Source organism: Pelophylax lessonae, assembly GCF_965119305.1.
Source record: "Pelophylax lessonae genome assembly, chromosome: 13".
Classification (NCBI taxonomy): Eukaryota; Metazoa; Chordata; class Amphibia; order Anura; family Ranidae; genus Pelophylax; species Pelophylax lessonae.
In genome coordinates, this window is record NC_138780.1 from 19,183,653 (window position 1) to 19,191,152 (window position 7,500).

General features: G+C 46.6%; 1 protein-coding gene across 2 annotated transcripts in view; it reads right to left on the bottom strand.

Annotated features, from left to right (window-relative positions):
• Positions 1–7,500, bottom strand: part of LOC309543269 (death-associated protein kinase 2-like) — a 75,577-nt gene that overhangs the window by 55,078 nt on the left and 12,999 nt on the right. The gene's annotated exons all lie outside the window — the stretch shown is intronic.

Sequence of the window (7,500 nt, forward strand, 5' to 3'; positions counted from 1 at the left end):
ATGTGGTCTCAGCCAATCCCTGAGGGAGGATGCCCAGAAGGCAGCTGGGGGTGCATAAATAGCCTGGGGCCTGGACAGCCCTGTTCTTATCCAGGAGAAGTAGTACCCAGCCTGAAGGGTTGCTACCTTTCTGGGGAGCACAGCTGTAGTTCTACATGTGCTCATCAAGGTCCCAGAGCTGGGGGGGCTGTTCTGCTGAGTCTTGCTGGAACTGATTAAGGATTTTAGTATCCAGGGATATTGTGAGTACAGACCTAGGATCCTAGTGACTGCTGCTACTATCCCTTGTGCTCCTCTGCCAGAACGTGCTTGAATAGGGACATTTCTTATGGTGTCTCAGTGTTGCTCAATCCCTTAGTTGCAACAGTACTAGAGGAACCACACTAAGAAGCTTTGATAAAGTGAAGAAAGTCTTCTTACTGTACAGCATTGCTGGAGTAACCCATAGCTTCCTGCACCCTATCCAAGGTTTGACTGCTTCCCCCTGCCTACTGGAGGATACTAGAATGTAGTGGGTATGGAGGCAGATCTGCAGCCTGAATAATAATATGGTCTCAGCCATTCCCTGAGGGAGGATGCCCAGAAGGCAGCTGGGGGGTGCATAAATAGTCTGGGGCCTTGAGGTAGCCCTGTTCTTATCCAGGAGTAGTACACAGCCTTAAGGGCTGCTGCCTTTCTGGGAAGCCCAGCTGTAGTTCTACATCTGCTCACTGAGGTCCCAGCTGTGCTAGAGCTGGGGGGCCGTTTCTGCTGAGTCTTGCTGAAACTGATTAAGGATTTTAGTATCCAGGGAAATTGGACCCTAGTGACTGCTGCTACTATCCATTGTGCTCCTGTGCCAGAACTTGCTTGAATAGGGACATTTCTTATGGTGTCTCGATGTTGCTCAATCCCTTAGTTGCTAGAGTACTAGAGGAACCACACTAAGAAGCTTTGATAGAGTGAAGAAAGTCTTCTTACTGTACAGCATTGCTGAAGTAACCCATAACTCCCTGCACCCTATCCAAGTTCAACTTCCATTAAAGCATCAAAAAAATGATACTCCTAGACGGTTTATTGAGACAGAAGTATGACTGTTACTTTGTGCCTGGCTGCCACTTCACTAGCTTGGGAAGAGAACCTGGGGCAAAAAAGTGGGTCCTTTCAGGGGTGAGCACTACATAGTATTTATTACCTATCCCTTTTAATTGCTGTATCTTTTGAGTATTGACATATTCATTGTGTCCACTAGAGTTGATCACATACAAAATGGTTGACAGGGTGAACTTTAGATACAGATGAAACCCCGAAATGTTTTTCATGTACTGCAAGTGACAGAAGAAAACTGTCCAAAGACCCCTCTTCATTCTATAGACACAGCTGTGTCCATAACTGTCCCATGACAGCATGGAAAATTTGAACATTGTCCACTGTAAACAGTGAATAGTATCAGAGTATTTATTAGCTGCCAATGATGGGATCAGAAACATTTTTTTTTTCTCCTATGGAGGACAGAGTTTTGTTTTTCCATCTTCCAGACCTTCAGTAGTAGAACTGAATTAGAATAGAGAATCAGTCAGGAATGTGCAAAACAAATCCCTAGTCTCAATGCAGCCTACAATTTCAGGGATAGCTGTGTGTGCTGTTATTCACTTGTGTTTTCTACCTGTTAGCTCAGACCTTCTACAGTGGATGTCCTATCTCTCGCATTGGTGTATTTTGGTTTTGTGCTGCCCTAGGCAAGACTAAATTTGGGCACCCCCTCCTATGTAAATTTGCCCCACTCCTTGTTTAACAGATGGGACTCCCTCCAAAATTGAAGGACTACAAGTCCCAGCATGAACCCCTGAGGGGTTCACGAGGGGGGGGGGGGTTGTGAGAGGGGGTGGGAGAGAGAGAGGGGGGGTGGATGAGGGAGAGAGAAAGAGAGAGGGGGTGGGTGAGGGAGGGAGGGAGAGAGAGAGGGGGGGAGAAAGAGAGAGGGGGTGAAAGAGAGGGGGGAGACCAAAGAGAGAGAGAGAGGGATGAGAAAGCGGGGGGATGAGAGAGAGATAGATAGGATGAGAGAGAGAGGGGGTGAGAGAGAGGGATAAAAGAGAGAGAGGGTGAGAGAGAGAGGGGGGTAAGAGAGAGGGGGGATGAGATAGAGAGAGAGGGGGGATGAGAGAGAGAGAGGGGGGGGGATGACAGAGGGGGATGAGAGATAGGAGGAGTGAGAGAGAGAGGGGGTGAGAAGGGGATGAGAGAGAGGGGGGGATGAGAGAGAGAGCGAGAGAGGGGGGATGAGAGAGAGGGGATGAGAGAGAGACAGGGGGGTGAGAGAGAGAGGGGGGAGTGAGAGAGAAATAGAGAGGTGAGAGAGGGAGAGAGAGAGGGGGTGGGTGAGAGGCGATGAGTGAGAGAGAGAGAGAGAGAGAGTGGGGGTGAGAGAGCAACCAGTGGCCAATAAAGTCTCAGGTGGAGGGGGGGCGGCTTTTCTGCTGCCCCCCTGCATAGTGCCGCCCTAGGCCTGGGCCTTGTTGGCCTAGGCCAAAATACAGCACTGATCTCTCGCCTGCGGTCAGAGCTGATAAGACACACTGTCTGGGTTGCCAGAGGAAGGTATAACAAAGGCAATAGTTTTATTTAATGATGGTACCTTTAATGCCAGATCATTTTTTTGTGTCTTTTAACACTGAGTTCATACAAGAGATAGATCATATAATATAAAGGCATTCGATTTCAAATTAAGGTCCTTGTTCACTTTAAACCTTCATCAACCTTATTACAATGTATGCTACTGTACAATTCTCCTTTGAAGCATATGCAAACCTTAGGGTTTTCTCATTTGTATTATAAAAGGTGGGGGAGGTCATGTGGGTCAATGTGTCCATTTATCATTGGGGGTCTGCCTGCTCACCCCAACCAGTATCTGTTTTACCACCTACATGACTGCTGTTAAGCTTTCTATGGCACAATTGTAGAAGACCATTTCTTTTTGATGGATTTTTGAGGCTTCATCTGAACATCTCAAGCCAAAATGGAAAGCTCTGGGTTTGCAAAGTCAAGGCTATATTGTCTTGAAGACACCCTAGACCACCCATTCTCAACCATAGGGTTCCTCCAGGGGTGGCTGAGGGATTCTTGGACTGTGGCTAACTGACTTCCCATCTGATGATGCCTGCATAGTTCCAAATCCAATGCCACTTGGCAAAGCCAGTGGAATGACTGCAAGGGAGTCATTTTGGCCACCACCTTAAGGGGGCATTCTTTCCACCACCATTGTAGGAGGCATATTCACAATGGCCCCTGATAGACTAATTTTTAAAGGGGGTGTTGTTAAGAGTTCTATGGCAGAATTGTAGAAGACCATTGCTTTTGAGGGATTTCTAAGGCTTCATCTGAACATCTCAAGCCAAAATGGAAAGCTCTGGGTTTGGAAAGTCAAGGCCATGTTGCTTTGAACATCATTTATTCTCATCCCTCCAGGGTTCCTTTAGGGAGGCTAAGGGCTTTTTGAACTGTGGTTAACTGGCTTTCCATCTGATATTACCTGCATAGTTCCAAGTCGAATGCCCCTTGGCAGAGCCAGCGGCATGACTGCAAAGTTCATTTTGGCCAGGCCACCAATGTAAGGGGGCATTCTTTCCACCACCATGGTAGAAGGCATACACACATCCCAAGCCAAAATGGAAAGCTCTGATTTTGCAAAGTCAAGGCTATGCTGCTTTGAAGACCACCCATTCTATACCCTAGGTTTCCTCCAGAGGTGGCTAAGGGTTTCTTGGACTGTGACTAAATGACTTCCCATCTGATGATGCTTGCATAATTCCAAGTCCAATGCCACTTGGCAGAGCCAATGGCATAACTGGAGTCATTTTGGCGACCACTCTAAGGGGCATTCTTCCCAACACCATTGTAAGAGGCCTAATTTTTCAAGGGGTTCCCTGAGACCTAAAAATACATTTCAAGGGTTCCTCTGGGGTAAAAAGGTTCAGAAAGGCTGGTCTAGCCATTATCCGAAAGACAATAACCTCAAAACTGTTTGAGAGTGGTATGAAGAGCTGATTGGCAAACAGATCCTGGAAGTGAGAGCAGAAGACCTCTTGAAAGGTATCAGCTAAGGGAGAACCATTTGGCCTCCAACTGACATATTTGCGTGGGCGCCATAGTGATCTGATGGATTCATTACGGAGAAACTGACCAGGTATGACGGCGTTCTGCTGACAACTCGAACTTGCCGAATTCCCCAACGACGTACATCAGGAATAATTGGAGATTTCGACCACTTGGAGTTTTCTCACAACACCAGCAGCCTATAAACTCCGGTAGATGGTATAATTAGTGCAGATTGTTAGTCTGATTGTTAAGCCTCGTACACACGCAACGATTATCGGCCGACCGATCGTCCGACTTTTGTCCAGAGTTGTGTTTTGTTGGTTGGAATGTGCCTAGACTGCACACAAATTTTCTCGGCCAACAAAAATCAACTTCAGAAGTGATGTCATGTGATGGTTTACTTTCCGTGTGTTTTTTCTTCTCTGAGAATGCCCAGTCTTGCTCATCAGATTTTTGTCTGCCGAAATCTGTACTGACTGACGGAAAATTGGCCGTTGTGTTGACGGCCAACAAAAATTTTATAGCCTGCGCACCAGATTTTATTTGGCCAAAAAGTCAGAGTCGGTTGTCGAAAGCATCATGCTAACAAGCCGAAAATCGGCCGATCGGACATTGGCCGAAAATTCCCGGCCAATAATCGATGCGTGTGTACGAGGCATTAGTCTGCCAGGGAGTTTCGCCGCCTTGGAGGTGGCCATGTTTTTGGTTACTAACGGGCGGACTAACAATCTGCACTAATTATAGCATCTACTGGAGTGTATATGCTGCAGGTGTTGTGTGAAAACACCAAGTGGTCGAAATCTCCAATTATTCCTGGTGTACACTCACCAGAAGTAACGTCGTTGGAGAATTCGGCAAGTTGGAGCTTTTAGCAGAACATTGCTCAGGAAATCCAACGTCCCATCTTGCATACCAGTTCCGTATTTTATTTATTTCTTGATAGTGTTGTTTTAGAGCCGGTTCACACTGGGGCGACTTGTCAGGCGACCTGGTCGCCTGACAAGTCGCCTGCCATAGATTAGCACAGGACCCGTTCTAATAGGAGCGACACAAGTCGCTCCGACTTAGAAAAAGGGTCCTGAGCTTCATTGGGGCGACCCGGAGCGACCTGCATTGACTTCAAGGATATGAAGTCCGTACAGGTCTCTCCGAGGTCGCGGTGCGCGCTGTGCACCGCGACTATACAGGTCGCCCCGGCAAGTCGGGTCGCCTGTATGTGAACCGGGTCTTAAGAAGAAGACATTACTACTATTTTTCCGCCTGTGGTATTTACTTTGTTGCCTTATAATATCAAATTTCTCTGAAAGATGATTTAGGACCTCACTCATCAGAACTGATTATATTACGTGCATGACAATTTATTTTTACTTATTTAGATTGAATTTCACTGGATTAGAGCTTGATGTATATTTTTTACTAGTCCAGAGGCACAACAAACAAGAATAGTTAAAAACACACAAAAAAAAGCCTAAATTACACACCAGCCTAAAAGCAAATTACATGAATCAGAAATGTTAATGCTACTCATTCATTTTGGATTCAGCTGTTAATTATTATAATGACATAATGAGCCTTGCGAGCCTGAGACATATTGAGTTAGAACACGCTGGACTGGATTTCAATGGCATATGGAATAAAAGCACGGAGATATTGAGAAATTGCTACGATAATTAATATGTGCCGCCCTAATTATACACGTCCCAGAAACACATAACACGTGCCGTTTAGGAAAAACAATAGCCCTTATGTGAGGCGCACTACCTTCAGAAATGACCTACCAAGGTGGGTCCTTGAAGTAACACAATAGATGGTGCCACTGGAAAATCCATTAAAATATAAAATTATAAAGGCATTGTGACAACATTTTGGAGCCTGGTAGGGTCCCTTTTTAGGGCAACATAGACATCAATATATTGTCCTAAAATAGACAGACCCCCAACACATGAATTGTGTGACCTGATGTCTTCAAACAGTGAAAAGGATGATTTGGTGTGCTGGTGACTTTTTTGGTTTTTATTTAAAAAATACCATCTTAATGGTACTAGCTTGTAGCAACTCAAAGCAACTAGGAAGCATAGACATGATCTAGGAAAGGGTCCTCAAAAAATTCCTAAACAAAAGATCAGACTACTGTCCTTCAGACTTTAGGGGATCCAAATGTGGCCATTGGGAGTAGAAAATGTCCTGGCATCAGTGGGATCAAATAATGTCCCAGACCTGGTTGTCAGTGGGAGTAAGAAAATTACATAGCGCCTGTGGTCAGCAAGGAGCTATGTTCCTCACCTTAGGATGTTCTCCCGATGTCGCCCTAGGATGTTCTCCCGATGTTGCCCTGAATGTTCTCCCAATGCCGCCCTAGGATGTTCTCCCGATGTCACCCTAGGATGTTCTCTGAATGCCACCCTAGGATGTTATCGTAATGCTGCCTTAGCATGTTCTCCCAATTTCCCCCTAGCATGTTCTCCCCATGTCACCCTAGCATGTTCTCCCCATGTCGCCCTAGCATGTTCTCCTGATGCCACCCTAGCATGTTCTCCCAATGTAGCCCTATCATGTTCTCCCTATGTCGCCCTAGGATGTTCTCCCGATGTCACCCTAGCATGTTCTTCTGATATCACCCTAGCATGTTCTCCTGATGTCCCCTAGGATGTTCTCTCCATGTCGCCCTAGCATGTTCTCCTGATGCTGCCCTAGGATATTCTACTTATGTCGCCTTAGGACGTTCTCCCCATGTCACCCTGGCATGTTCTTCTGATGTTACCCTAGCATATTGTCCTGATGTTGCCCTGGGATGTTCTCCCGATGTTACCCTAGCATGTTCTCCTGATGTCACCCTAGGCTGTTTTCCCGATGTCACCCTAACATGTTCTTCTGCTGTCACCCTAGCATGTTCTCCTGATGTCGCCCTAGCATGTTCTCCCCATGTCGCCCTAGCATGTTCTCCTGATGCTGTTCTAGGATATTCTACTTATGTCGCCCTAGGATGTTCTCCCGATGTCATCCTGGCATGTTCTTCTGAAGTCACCCTAGCATATTCACCTGATGTCGTCCTAGGATGTTCTCCTGGTGCTGCCCTAGGATATTCTCCTGATGTCGCCCTAGGATGTTCTCCCGATGTCGCCTTAGCATGTTCTCCTGCTGTCGACCTAGGATATTCTCCTGATGTCGCCCTAGGATGTTTTCCCCTGATGTCACCCTAGCATGTTCTCCCGATGTCACCCTAGGATGTTCTCCTGATGTCACCCTAGGATATTCTCCTGATGTCACCCTAGGATGTTCTCCTGATGTCACCCTGGGTTGTTCTCTCAATGTCACCCTAACATGTTCTCCCAATGTCACCCTAGCATGTTCTCCCGATGTCACCCTAGGATGTGCTCTCGATGTCACCCTAGCATGTTCTCCCGATGTCACCCTAGGATGTTC